This window comes from Amphiprion ocellaris, chromosome 3, assembly GCF_022539595.1.
Source record: "Amphiprion ocellaris isolate individual 3 ecotype Okinawa chromosome 3, ASM2253959v1, whole genome shotgun sequence".
NCBI classification, from domain to species: Eukaryota; Metazoa; Chordata; class Actinopteri; family Pomacentridae; genus Amphiprion; species Amphiprion ocellaris.
Window position 1 is genome coordinate 10,225,839 of NC_072768.1, and position 15,298 is coordinate 10,241,136.

General features: G+C 39.3%; 1 long non-coding RNA gene across 2 annotated transcripts in view; it reads left to right on the forward strand.

The window, feature by feature from the left end:
- The window catches only part of LOC111564875 (uncharacterized), an 84,559-nt gene that overhangs the window by 13,760 nt on the left and 55,501 nt on the right, over window positions 1–15,298 (forward strand). For both annotated transcript variants that reach the window (XR_008601228.1, XR_008601227.1), the window contains exon 3: window positions 5,427–5,510. This is a non-coding gene — a long non-coding RNA (uncharacterized LOC111564875). The remainder of the gene's footprint in view (window positions 1–5,426; window positions 5,511–15,298) is intronic.

The window sequence follows — 15,298 nt, forward strand, 5'->3', positions numbered from 1 at the left end:
TCAAGTCAAGTGTCTAGCAAGGAAAAACCCATCAATCATAATGAGTGGATGTTTGACTTTATGCTCATCAGGTCACTAAAACAAAGGCATTGTTGCTCTGATCCTGGTGAATCCATAGTGTCAGTACTATCTTAACCGCAAGCTGAAAAGCAGTTTTCCAGGTTGTTGCATGTCTGACCACATCCAGCATCACTGCTGTTGGCTGTGGACAGAAATATTCTACCTCTGATGTCACAGTGTAGTCACATACTTTTACATCAGTGCAACATGCAATCTGTTGAAGACGCCAAATTCCAAATTTTCAGCTGATGTTAAGTTTCAGAGTAGGCAGGTGTTTGCTAAGTCCATTGGACATGCTGCTGTTTGGATAGCTCTGGTCACAAATCGAGCCTTTGTTTGTGTTGGTCGACAAAATATTATCTGTGATTATGAGAAGTGAAGCCATTGATCTGACCGAACTGAACAGTGTTGATCCGTCAATATTGCAGAGTAGCTAACACCAGCTAGCAGTTGTCTTGTCTTATGAAAGGATACAAGAGTGCTGCATCTGGTTTTGGTCCATGTTCCAGCAAACACAGTAGAATGTATTTACAGATATTTGGCATTATTTAGATGAAAAACTGAAGATTATTGACAGTATTCAAGTATTTCTGCATAGGCTGGAAGTTATAAAAAGAAACTGCAAAAAAAAATTATGTAAGAGAACAATGTTAAGTAGGTCAAGTTTGTCAAATATTGTTAGTAGACCTTCACTCTGTTCTCAAAACAAATCATTCAGTACAGTACCTTGGAAATTAATGAAAAACAACGGAAGGTTAGTTTTTTTTCTGATAGAATTCCATAATTCTGCTTTAAAGCTTATAGGAAGAAAATATACAAAATGTAGACCTGATAACTTATTTTCTGGTAGAATCTTATTTTCAGTGGAGTATCTAAACGAAGGTTTGAACAACAACTTCATCCATTCAACTGAAAAGTGAGTCTGTGTCTTTGGGGAAGATCTTTGTAGCTTTGGTAGCTATCCAAAAACAATGACAATCCAAGTTCTAATTAAATCCTATTAAATCATGACATTTTCAGATGTGAAGTTGAGTTCTCAAATGGTAGCCACGTGACAACAAAAACGGAAAATTGTCTTTTTCTTTTAGGAAATGGTTTACCTTTTTTCACTCCAGCATCATAGTTTATCATGAGTTAAATAGCAGAAAACAAAGCTAACCAAATTTCCAGATTTATATATTAAGTCCTGATAACCTCAGAAATGATTGTGTTTGTCAGTAGTTTAAGAACAATGTTTGATTATGATTGGTTAGTTGGTAACCAGCTCTAAATTCAGAGTAGGAGTTGTATCACGGTTAAAGTTAACTGTGTTATTTTAGCAGCTCTTATTACAGCTGGCTGCTAAAGATTTCAGCTTCAAAGTAATTGAAATCACTGTTACACCTCAAGTGCTGGTATCAGGGCCATATTGGTGGTAAGAAGGTGGAATATACCCACCACTGCGCAGGAGGTGTTACAGTATCAACGTCAGTTATGTGTTGATAAGTGGTCCTAGAAAGCATTGAGATTTAGAAGGTAGCTACCCTATACAAGGAAAATACTGCAGTCAAAAGTTATGCTTTAGACTGAAACGTTGGATTGATACTACTGATGAATTAATGTGGAGGCAACATTTTACTGCTGCAGTTGGCTAAAGTAGATTAGTTTGAACTAGTATATACAGGTCTGAGCCATCAAATCTGTAGGAGTGCATCTGTTTTATCAGCTCACCATATCTTTTATGTGTAAAAGCTTAATAAAGGTGTCAAATAAACATAGTAGAGTAATAAGTACAACATTTCTGTCTAAATTGTTGTAAAGCATATGTATATAGTTTTGTTGGGTTGAAGCCACAGTGTCCCCACCATTGTTCATTGTTCCCATAAATGGACCACATATGGGGCTCTCGTGAATTACTGTGATTTGATTCATTTGATGTACTGTTTTGAGCACTATTTAATTGTAAATGTTAAACTTTTAGTCTTACAAGTTATTTCTAAGCATATGGCTTTCAAATAGTTTAAAAAAAAAAAAAAAACGCACTTTTGAACAGTTGCACATTCTACATCCTGCAGCAACATTCAGCGTCTGAAGAACTAATGAAGGAGTGTTTTTGTGTGTCCATGCCAGCGACAGATGTGGCCAGAGGCATTATGTTTTCAGGTTGTCTGTACATTCATTTGTTCCGTTCTCGTGAATGTGATATCTCTTGAAGGTCTGCGGGGATTTCTTAAAACTTAGCATAAACATTCATTTTGACTCAAGGATGAACTGATGCTATTTTAGTGGCCAAAGGTCACCGTGACCTCACAAAAACAGTTTTTGGCCATAACATGTTTGGTGAATGCGAAACCTAGGGGATGCCTCGAGGAAATTTCCTCATATTTGGACTCAAGGTCACTGTGACTGCATGCCCGCCCCATTTTTGAGAAGGCGATATATCAGGAATGCCTGGAGGGAATTTAATTGCATCTGGCACAAATGTGCTGACTCATGAATTAATTGATTAAAATTTGGTGGTCAAAGTTCAACTGCTTTTAGTCTTTGTGCTGCACACACCGGGGACACTTTACAACACACAATAAAACTTAACACGCTTGTACCTCAATTAAACCATTATTACAAACTACTCTACTGGTGAATGTATCTACTTTTTCCTGTGTTGTTTGTTTAAACTGTACTCTTTGATATTGTTAAAAATAAAAGTGTACCTTCAATGATATAACACATTATTTACCATAGCTCAAAAATGCATGCACTGTTTATGACACAGTTTTACACAAATGTTTGACTTGATAAAATGACGAACTGATGACATTTTGTATCCAAAAGGTCAAGTCTGGACAGACAAAGATGTACGCTACAACCTGACTGGTAGAGGTTTACGTCATCTGTCCAAACTGAATAAACACAAGCATGCTTTGAGGTTTGTTCATGACTTTTTTTATCTGCATTTCATCTGAACAGCATATAGAGTAAGATAACTGGTGTATAATGGGCCTATATTTAATTGAGAAAGACATCAAATATTTACCATTAAATTCTACAATTATGCATCTGGAGATATCTAAATCTATAGAAACCTACTTAGACAACATTAAAACAACCCACTTAATATTGTGTAGGTGCCCTTGTGCTGGAAAAAGAGCTCTGACCCAATAAGCCATGGACATGTTACTACTGGGGATCTCTATCGGTGCCTTGTATTGGGACAATAGTGTGGGTTCTTTGTCATGTTCCTCAAGTCATTCCTGAGAAGTTTTGGTGTTTTTAGTGTAGTTGGAAACATTGTCCTGATAGAGCAGGCTGCTGCTGTTTGAAAGAGCAGTTGCTACTAGAGGGGTATGCTTGGTCTGCAGAAATGTTTAGGTGGGTGGTATATGACAAACTTACATCCACATGAATTTCAGGACTCAAAGTTTCCTAGAAGAACATTGCATTGAAACAAGATGTTATTCACTTCACATATCAGGCTTTTTAATTTTGTGGCAGATTGTATACATAAATACGGTATGTTATATATGCATGTGGTTTACACTATATTCTACCAAAGGATGATGGACTCGCTGTGTTCTCTCTGACAACGCCCTTGGAATTCTATTGCCTTTGGCTGCTGATTAGATTGAAAACGAAAACCTTGAAATCTTCAAACTGCGGTTGTAAACTGTCAGTGATAAAAGATAAAAAAAGAGGATATTGTATGTTTGAAGGTGTTTTATTTCTCAACCATATTTGACAATGAATGATGAGTTGTGCAGAAGTCTTCACTTGAACCGTCCCTCGGGGGTGCTTGGTCGATCCCCCTCACCTCCCAGCAGCATCTGGGAAACTTCTGAGGCCTGACGTCCAAGTCTCCATCCAAAGAAATGCTTGTCTTGTTCCTTCCAGCTCTCTGATGTCATTCTGCACTGAGAACCTGTATGTGATCTTCTGCAGCTGGAAGAGCAGCCCATATGCATTTTACACGCCAGTGAAAAGCAGGTTTTACTGGACCGTTCACCATCTGACATCACACTGAAGTCTGGTTGAGACTGGATTTTCCTCCGATACTTCTGTCCACTGACAGCAGTATTTTCAAAACACATCATGTCTTTCACATTTTTATATCATGCTGTATATCCAGACATAGATGTCTGCAGTTAATGGCTTTACCAGATCTCCGGGCTTTTGGTTTGATTTTCTGCCAATGTATATGGTTTGTTACATAAACACAGTGATCACTACTTTATAGCTAAGTGATTTTGCATATTTTAGTATGGTTGGTTCTAGTTCATGTACAAAGTTCACAACAACTTTCTTTGACATCTAGAGGTTAGAATCTGCTGGGAATTTTATGAAAATCAAGAAGTTTTCAATATTTTCATTGTACTGAACTTTTGAGCTTCAAATACGATACTGGAAGTTCTCGTCTCAAATCTGGCCCATATTGGCCTTTATGGAGTCACAGCTCCTTTTTAAATAAATTGAGGCAGAGGTGGAAAAATAGGAAACAACTGATCATCTGGCTGCCATCTTGGTTTCGTCTGTGTGGAAGTTTTGTTCATTTTGTTCATTTTCCCACACACAGCAAAAACAAACAAACCTGAAAGCCTGCACCGGCAACATCTTCCCTTTATTGGCAGTTGATACATGAACAAGAGGTTGTCTTGGCTGAAAAAAGCAACTGCTGAGGCGTTGCTGGACCTTCAGACCTTTGTGACCAATGGCGTGTCATCCCTCACTTTGTCATGTTTAACTAAAACCAATCCCCATTCAAAACAGCATCCATCAGTGTTAGTTGAGAACAATGACAGATTGCCTTTCTGCTGCACTCAAAGCATCTGGATCCTTTCTCTACTCCCCCTCTTTTATTTATGGTAAACAGCCTGAATAACAGCTGGGCAATGGGATTTTACAAGTTAATCAATTGTTTGTTAGGAGCCACAACGATGCCCCATACCCAACCATCTGCGAGTTAATGTTCATTTACCATGCTAATTTTCCCACAGGCAACGGCATATCTATTGATTACTTCTTGAGAGATTTGTCCACATTTAGAATTACGAAATGCTTAATATAGAAAATTACACTTTTTAGGAGGCTACATTGAAAATGTGAGAGTGTTTAATTTTGGCTGCGAGAGAGAAAATGTTCAGCATTCAGCATAACTGAAATAAAACGGAAAAGTTAGCTCAGCTGGTGCTGATAAACTTCAACAAATGGTGCAGAAACAGGCACAAAACTACAAAAGTAGTAACTCTGTTTTCCCATCCACATTTTATTCTTGCAGTGGAATGTCCTGGGAGCCATATTAAGTTTCACACACTGGTGGTGCATGTAGGTAAGCAGTGTTTATCCTGGAACTGTGCTTCCTGTTAAAGTGAAGTTGCCTTTGTCTCTCCCCCCAGGTGTTTGTGCCTTTGGAGAAGCCTTGGTGTTTTGTTCCTCCTGAGCTCCGCATGATGACCCGCATGGAGACAGGTCTCAGAAAGGTCAGTCATGAGCATCCCCTTTCTGTTCAATGTCAATGCATTCGCTAATGTAATAATCAAAAAGGTTGGCAAGAATATATTTTTAATTTGTAGTAAAGGCAGCTTTTTACATTAAGGATATATAACTTATAGTTTTATACCACACACATTAATACACTAGTACAAAAACATGAATGTTAGAAAAAAAATGTAATTCCCTGCAACTGAGTATGAGCCTGCAACTCATCTTCAAAAGCAAGGAACATAAAATCTTAAGAAAGCAGAAAATAATACTTGCAATCATTAATCAGACAATAGAACATTTAGAAAACTCATAAATAAACAATTGAAAAGAAATTCTTTGATAATGTGTAGAAATTTGACAACATATTGTTTTTTTTTTTATTGAATCTACTTTATTTGGCCATGCTATCTTGGCAGCCTTGAGCCAATGTTCGGATAGGGCACCATTTACAACTGTGCTGTGAGCACTGGTATTCACCTTTCCTGTTTCCCGGCTGCAGCACAGAAACCACACACTACTTTATTTATAATCCAACCAACCTCAATGTGTAACTCTTGCCCCATACTCTTGCTCGCATCACACAGTGAGGTCACTTCCCTCTGCACCTCCACCACTGCTCTTGCATTCCAACATGGCTCTAGGACAGCAGCCCAGCAAAGCTCTATACTCCTCAAATCACAAAGAGGCCCAGATCAGAGCCGAGCTGGATGTGAGCCAGGATCCAGGCCCTCACAGCCCAGGCAGCTGGGGGCAGCCTATAATAAGTGGGAGACAATGAGAACTAGCACACCTCCCACGCTTTGCATGTGGATGTTGACTCAGAATTGAAATTAAATGGTTTCATAGGTTTTCCATAGACCACCCTAATTATGAAAAGATATGAAAACCACTAGTGGGTTTTGCAGCAGATGTACATTGTGGTTCTAGATTTACTGTCCTAATTTAAGAGAATATTTATTATTCAGTTTACTGTAGTGAACTTTGAAGGTGTAAAACTGCAAAAGACAAACATTAGCCTAATACAATACGCATGAAGAAATGGAAAAAAAGTTTTTTTTTTGCAGTATTTGATTTTGCTTTGATGTGAAAGAAGTACAAACTTATTAAGTGTCAATGCTTATTAATTCTTAGGCCAGCATTCATTTTTTATCTACACTATTTAAACTCTCTATTTAATGGCACCAGACTCAGTTTACTGTAAAAACTAGAATAGTTTTTTTTGTTCTCCAGCAGTCATCAAAAACACATATGTACATTTATATATTTTTTTTCACATGGGAAACTAGACATATTAAAGGCATTCTGTTTTAATGAATAATAATGAACAGTTCACTGTGATGTAGATGGCGGTGGTGCTTTAATGGTCCCTTGTAGCCTCTTAAGCCTCTGGTGATAAATCTTACACAGGCTCACTCGTATAACTAAAACCCAAACCTCATTCAACTTCACATCCATCAGTGTTTGGCTGAAAGCGATGACAAAGCACTTTCAATTACACCAGTAACTGACTCTGGAAACAGTTCATAGCGGGGTCCGGGCTCAAAGACTAGGGGAAAAACACAAGGGGGAGGGCAGAATGGCTGGTAGGGCATCCGTTTGACTCGCTCCCAAATAATAAAAAGGGTGGTGTGACTCGGGGACACAAGGGATGCCGCCAGCATCGCGAACCCAAGGACAATTCACCTATTTTGTGTGCTGTCACCCCTGTAGTCTGATTTATGGTTGGGACATCCTTCCTATGACCCATTCGTCCATCAGCTTGGCGCTATGAGGATACTCTGGTGATTAAAGGCTGAAGTATCAAAGCGTCCTCAGTCAGGGCCCTTGTGTAGTACCAGAGGGCCTAGCGCTGCTGAATGGGGAGTGTGGCAGTTGGGAGGGAGAGCGTTGCAGCGGCAGAGGAGTGCCATTCTTAACCCCGAGCACCAGAGGATAGAAGAGCTTTTTGAGAATCCATCAACTGTAAATGCTTCATTCCATAATGTTGGTGTTTTCTTTTCCATTTTTCCATCCCAATTTGTAATTATATTATGTCGAGTGTGTGCTCTCTAAAAGTTAACATGGCACTGTTTAATTGGAGTGATTTTACTCATAATTGCATGATCCTCTCTACCACTTTTGGCTTCCACTTTGTTTGAATAAGCAGGCTAATTTCGGAATCCATCCTCAAAATTAATCAGTATAGCATACTTAATATTGAAGTTCAAAAATGAAATAATTGAGAAAATGTAAATCTGCTTCGAATAATGGGAGCCTTAATCATCAACAAAAACAGCATCCCAACAATGACAGCACCAGACCGGGACAAGGCAACAACAGATAAGTGGTGATAATTTCCCTCTTTCTCTCTTTAAAATGCCTTTATTACATAAATAAAAACAGAGTCTGATCCTCCAGAGTGCCTGATCTTTTATAGCACCTCTGACTCAAACCCCCCTGATGAAAGGCCCACACTAACATCAGGAGTCCAGAGCCTTTACTCTCTCACTTCAGGCAATTATGACACAGAGGAGATCTTTGCCTTCTGCACTCCAAAAGAAGAAGAAAAAAGGCATCCCTTTTTTCTTAGCTTAGTTGTAAAAATAAGCTTGCTCTCCTCAATTGCAGTCACCTCATGCCCTTTGCAATAGCAGTAAGGATGTATCGGAACAAGCCATGGGGCAAAACAAATCACTTGTGATTTACAGAATTATAAAGATTTTAATAGCTGCAATGTTTCTCTCTCAGATTGGTCTTTATTTCCCGGAGTCAAAGTTTCCTGGGTGCCCCAGGCTTTTGAAAAGCAGTAATTGGCCAACAGAGAGACTTAGGATCTCCCTGAGTGATTGAGGGTATTTGTTGCTATGAACTTGAGGGTATCACTCTAAAGATCACAGGTCCAGGTTCTGAGAGACTGCAACTTGTCAAGCACAATTCATTTTGCAGCTGTGGAAGTCGGACTACTTTTCCACACAGTTTTGTTTAAAGTTTTAACCTTTCGGTGGAACTTGATGTGTTTTTTTACTGATTAGTTGCATTTCCAAATAATTCAGTATAAAATAAGGGGCCCTGGTTTGTGACCTAAAGACAGTTTGGAATTAATGCAGAATAAATGCGATGATGAAGGAAATGAATGTTATTCTGGCACGTTAAAAAATGAAATAAAAAATCAGTGATGTACGTACAAAGTGCATCTTTGAAGAACGACAGATTTTAGAAATGTGATTAAAAATCATTTTCATTCTACTCCAGGTCTACAACAGCACACACTTTTTTTTTTTAACCATAACAACAATATTAATATACACTATATACAATTTAATCTATTACAGTTCATAAATACAGTAAAGAACAATAATCTACTTGAACTAGGCTCATAAAGCCTAATGTGACTTTCAACACATTCTCTCACAGTAAATACTAAATCAACCTAAATTACCAATTAGTCAGAAATTTGGAAAAAAAATTTTTTTTTACTATGCCGTCTGCCATCACTGCTTAACAATTTATGGAATATATTAAAATGTTAAATGACAGTTTTCTTATTGTGTGTTTAAATATAAATTAATGCATTTTTATGTGTTATATTATAAAAATATATCAATATATTTCTGTTATGCTCTTTTAGAGAAAGCACTGCATTTTACCTCACATGTGCAGAACAACTCTCATAATGTTGAAAGCATGTGCTTTCCGTTAGGAAAACAAGTCTGGCAGTAGCTAAGCTATATTAAGGAAATCCACCAGGGAGGCATAATCGAGTTTGACTCTCCACCGGTGGTCTCCTTGTTAGTGTTGCGAGTGTCAGAACTGACAGTGCAGGTAGCTCAAATGCCACTTAAGGTTTTAGCTTCAGTGGCTTTTGGAAAGAAATGACCGTGACCTGTGTAGCTTGAGCCCACATCCCACACCCTTTCTGCCTGACAGCCGCTCAATGGCAAGTGTCTGCCAGCATGCCGAGGGGAACGCTGCCAAGCAGCCGGAGATAGAGATGATTACCACATCCCTCTCTCCCTCTCAGCCTGCTCGCTGAAAACTGATACCTACTAACAAACTGCTGTCAACATGTTAGCGAGACAGAGAGAGTGAGAGCAATAGTATGTGCTGAGGGAGAAAAAAGGGAGAAAAAGAGATGTGTGGGAGAGTCAACGTGAGGAGTCCAAACATGTTAGGATTAATGACATTGAAACAAGTATTCTCACTGTTTTCAGAGCTAACACTATTGTGGGAGACTTGAAGAATGCAATCAACACTGTAAGGAAAATCCTGGTTAGGTTGGCACTCACCTAGAGCGTGATGATCAAATGATGGATGTCAGATGGTATAGTCACAAGGACGCTAGTTTTCAGGCTACTGTAACTCTTCACAGCAGCCACGAATGCAAATGTAGTAGAAAATTATTTCTTGGGTAGAAGTTTTACTTTTTCTGCTAATTTATGCACAATGAATGCTACATTGTCAAGAGTTTCTGTGCTGTTGTGCAGATATGCAAATTGCTCCAGACCTTTAGTCCAGTCACTTAAAACTTAGGCTTTCCTGCTGAGTAGAGAATAAATGCAGTTCTTCCAAAGAAGAGTTGTAAATGTCATTGTTTTTGAATAAATCCCCTACCGCGCCACTTTGGAGACTCACATTTAAGTGAAATAAAGGAAAAAAATCACAGCTGACATATATTTTTCTAATTGTTGCAGAAGGGGCACAGGAAGCAGCATGGAGTAGCTTGAATCATTGGTAATTAGAATATCGCTGTGCTAATTACAAAAGATTTTGATTGTCTGATTTTCAGCAGAAGGTCCATTTTAGCTACTGTCTTGATACACATTTGTTTTTGAAGATTTGGAATGACAATTATGATAATGCACATCCCAGCATGAAATATTTTTGTCAAAGATGGGAAAACAGGATATGTTAAGTAGACATAATGCATGTGTAGAATCTGTGAAAAAAAGGCTAATTAAAGACACTGTAATAATCTATTTTGTATTTTTTTTTTGTAATTTGAAAATGAAGCTGTTTAATTCTAAGATTATTTTCAAGGCGCTGCACATTTGTTCAAGAGTATTGTGACCGGATAAACTCGCAGGATAAAAAGAAATGCAAAAAGGACTTTTTGATGTGGCACCTAAAAGAGCCGCTGTTCACTTGTGGTTTTTAATCACCCTTCCTCTGAATGTGGGTTAAAATAGTCAGGTATTCGCTTTTCAAGTTTTTTGCTAGTACCAAAAATGTCAATTACTTTAGAAAAGGTAAAACTTGGTGCCCACAGCGTCAAGCAGTCGAACCTCATTCTGTACTGTGGTCTGTTATTTACGTGCTATTTGTTTACTTCAGTTATGAAATGCCACAAACTGAAGAGAAAATCAAGGATAAAATAAAACTGTTTGCAGTAATTCACTCTGGAACTTTGTTGAGCAACAAGATAAGTATTTCTCTAAAAATCAATTTTGGAGAAGAGACGATGGAAACAAACCTAAGTGCTAGTTTGAACCAACCCCATAAGGCTTCCAGGGAAACCACCAAGCCTAAGAAGCACTTTATTAGCCAGCAGGGGGGGGTCAGGAGGACCAGCCCTATCATTGATTGAGGTTGGAGGATGCATCCACAGCTGCACTTTCTCTAAATTTCTAAGAGTAAATATGCACCTTTTGAAGTGGGGGGTGCCTAGGAGCACTCCTCTGCACAGATTGTGTGGGTTTCTGTGGGGAGCTGTAGTTACGGGAAAGATCAATGGACAGGGCATTAGGGGGAAGAGTACACTACACTGTCCAGCCCTCCAGCCTGCAGAGCAACTCAGCAGCTCCTAGCTGGCCAGAATTATTGAGCTCAAGGCAGTTTAATTCTCCATGCTACTTTCTGAGACTGAAACATTTCAACCGACTGTAAAATGTATTGGAGAAAACACTGAAATATACTGTGAACTTTACATACAACTCGTGCTTGGTTCGCAGTGTTGCTTCCACTTTTGCCTTCACAGCGGCTATGTTAGTTTTTTGCAGCTGATATGGCTCTCCTAATACAACCTTTTATTTTTCTGAGGAAATAGAGATAATTGTCTTGAATTTCCCAACTTTTGAAACAAAAATCATCTAATATTTTTGACTGGAATAGTGGTGTGTATATAATTACTGACTGGAAAACGCCTGGGCCACTCTGTGAAAGCATGGAAAAACCCATATCCTGCTCATTGTTTGGCTGAATATGTGTACTTGTGGCTGGCTTTAAGTGCATCAGACTTGTGCTGAACACACAGCTTCCATATTGTGGTTTGTGAAGACTATGGAAAAGCCTTTTTGGGGTAGCCACACTTCCAGATGAGGCTAATCTGCTTGTGGTTGGTACAGAGTGATAAGTGAGCAAAGATTTTTTTAAGCCCTTTTCTCTCCTTATAGCTTTGAATAAGCCTCAAACTCAGAGTCTATTAGATTAAAATATGAAGACAGAATATTTAAATTGCAGCTATTGTTTGCAATTATAGAGAATCTTGCACGGTCGTTTTATTGACTGTTAAATTGAACGAGTCTGAATTAAATTTGTCCGCCTAGATGAGGACAAGAGGACTAGATTATTATCTGCTCAGTGTCATAAGTGTAGTGGCTCGGCGCTCCCAGGTGTCGGCCGGGTTTGGCTCCACCGGGCTCGGAGATGTAGCCAGAGAGAGTTAGCATTTACAACCCCTGTCACACCCCACAAAACACTGTGTCACTCAAGCACAGCCTGTGTGGCAGCTCTGGCATTAATGGAGACATTGACATCTTCCGACAGAGTGTTTATCTAATACTAATGCTAAGCAACCAGAGCCAGTCGCCCCCACATGGAGCCATCCAACCCTGCCGCAGTCGTCGGTGTCTGGCAATCGCACTAGTTTTCCCATTCATCCCTCAAGACTCTTTGAATTCACAACAATGACTTTGCTGCTCCTCTGTGTCATGTTTTTTTTTTTTAAACCATTCAGCCAGATATCTTGCCAGCATTCACTACAGCCAAAACGCCTCACAACCAGGTGTTTAAGACAAAGTTGAGTAAATTTCTGACATATTGCAGGACGCGTCACCTGTGAATGCTCGCTTGAATCAGCTCAGGGCCTCTAACAAAAGTTGTTTACATTTTTCTGCTGCGATCTTATTCTCAAGACGTTTTTTTTTTCCTTCACCACCCGCCTTACACACAGAGACTTGTACAAAGGGAGATTCTAACTTGCGTTTGTAGAATTGGTACACTTTATAGACATATTTAAATAATTTTACTTAAAATTCATTCATATGATAATATAGATACTATCATGTATAGCCCATATTATAGATTCTGTCAGAAAATAAAAGAAAGTTCTCAAGGAAATGTGAGAAGAAATAGTGCAGAACAGCAAGCAGTAGTTGTTTTCAGACACACATACCGTGCAGTATACAATGCACAAAAGGCCACAAAAAAATTCCTATATGTTACTATATGTATCAGAGACTGATGATGGGTTCATGAAGTGTATGGAGCTATCTTTAGAGGATTGATTTCCCATACTGCCACGCAGTTGGCTGCATTTATATTCCATGCCTGTGGCTCCGTGACCCCTGGTTCTCCTTTGATGTGGCAGGCAGAAGCACAAACCAGGATGAGGCAGAGAGAGAGAAGGCTGAGGGATAGCAATAGGTGAAACAGTCCACAATGGGAGGAGGTGGGGAGGAGGTGGGGAGGGGGTGGGGGGGGAGTGCAGAGATTTTTCTTGAGGTGCAGGTTTCTTGTAGGGATGAGAAGACGGGAAGAGAGAGTGCAAAAAACCACCGGTATGAGTTTGCGGGGAGCCGTGCGAACCAATGAAGCCATCATCTGACAGATCTGTGAGAGTTTGCACTAAAGGGCGGGCTGGTTGGTGGGTGGGCAGAAAGGAAGCCAGGCTGAGGGAGAAGGGATCGGGTGATGGTGGGGGGTTGGGAGAGGGCATGACAGTGGCGCGAGCTGATAGAGATGTCAGCCCTGCTTCAGTAATCTCACGACGGCTGGCCGCAGCGAGGGGCCATCGAGGGGCCCACGAGAGCAGAGGCATGATAGAGTAGACCACCACGACAACACTAGCAGGGGGCCGGGCGGTATGGACAAATCAAAGCGGGAAGAAGTAATTTTTGAGAAATTACAGAAATCTCCATGGAAATTAGCATGAAACACTTTCTAATCTCTTGCTTTTCACCGTGGACGATAGGGGTCAGTGCTTCAAGTTCTCCAGCCCTTGCTTTCTCTTTCTCTCTCGCCCCATCCCTAATTTCATTATTCCCTCTTGATTTTTTTTCTCTTCTCTCCCTCCTGCTTTTTATGTATACTCATTTTACAGCCTGACACTCTGAAATAGCCCCTCCCCTCCGCTCATATTCTTCAACCATTCATTTGCTTGAACCCTTTTCATTGACCACAATTAAACGTTTAGATTTCAAAAGCAAATCAAGGGAGAGCCAAGCCATGCCCTCGGAGTGACACGGGATCAAGCTGTTGGGTGCTTTGGAGCCTCAGATGGGGTGAATCCCCCAAGATGTGTCCTCTGCACCCTTCCTTTCGTTCTTGTGGTGTCTGTCAGAGCTCAGAACACTGTTCAAATGAATGGGCGGAGTGAGGCACCCCTAGTTGTGACCATGCGGTTATTGGTAATCAACAGCATTTACAGCAATACAATGAGTCCCTAAGCCATAATTCTTCTCATCACAATTGCTCTCGATTTCAATGATAAGAGACAAAAAGCACTTGAAGAAAATGGTGGCGGTGCAGTGTTGTAGATGTGCATGGCACATTTTGGAATTCTTCTGCAGTTTGCTTGGGGTTTTTTTCATACTTTTGTTGATGTTTATTTAGTTTTGGTGTGATTTGCACTGAGCACGTGCATTATATATTTGAGAGTGTGAAGTGTTATGAGGAGTTTTCATGAAAATATAACAACAATCTATTTTCATGTTTAAATTCATTAAAAAAAATCAGCAATGTTGGGCTTTAGATATATTATTATTATTATTATTATTATTATTATTATTATTATTATTATTATTATTATTATTATTATTATTATTATTATTATTATTATTATTATTATTGGGGCTGGGGTTTGTACCAAATTTAAATATATCATAGGAAATAAAATTATATTTTTGTGCATTTTGCATCCAGAGTGTTGTCCTCTTTCATGGCCGTCGTCATATCATCAAACAGAGCTCTAGTAAATAGAGCTGCTGCTGCTTTACTGAAACACTTACACAAAGAGCGAGACTGGGTTATTGTGCTATGTAAATTGTTCTTTCTCACATGCTTGTTTTCCGTGGACAGAATATTAAACTTATTTCGGGGAAAAAAGGGGAGAAATATCACATTTTGACTGAACAAAACCTAGTCTGAATGTAATGTAATATACCCTAAAACCAGATTATAAATCCATGAAACTGTGTCATGTGAGACTTAAGAGAGTCATTATGTTTTTCAGATTAATTGTTAGATAATTGATAATTTTTAAATGCTTTCCCATCCAATTGCCTTGCTACTGGCAACGGGAAAAAGATGCCAGAAAATCCGGTCGAGGCATATCTAAAAGGGACTGGGGTCTGTTGAAGCTTCAGCACAGGGAAGAACCAGAGGGCAAAAATGACCTTCTTTTTGTCCTATTATACGATAGTATTTTTAAAGAAATAGCAATAAATCCCCACAGCTATAATTTATTTGACATTAACAAAACTAATTTTGTAATTTCATCAAGGAGTTGTAATTTTCCTACAGTTTTAAATCACTGAGACTTGGTCCTGCTCAGTAACTCTGGTTGTCTTGTCGTCCTGACGTCCTGTTG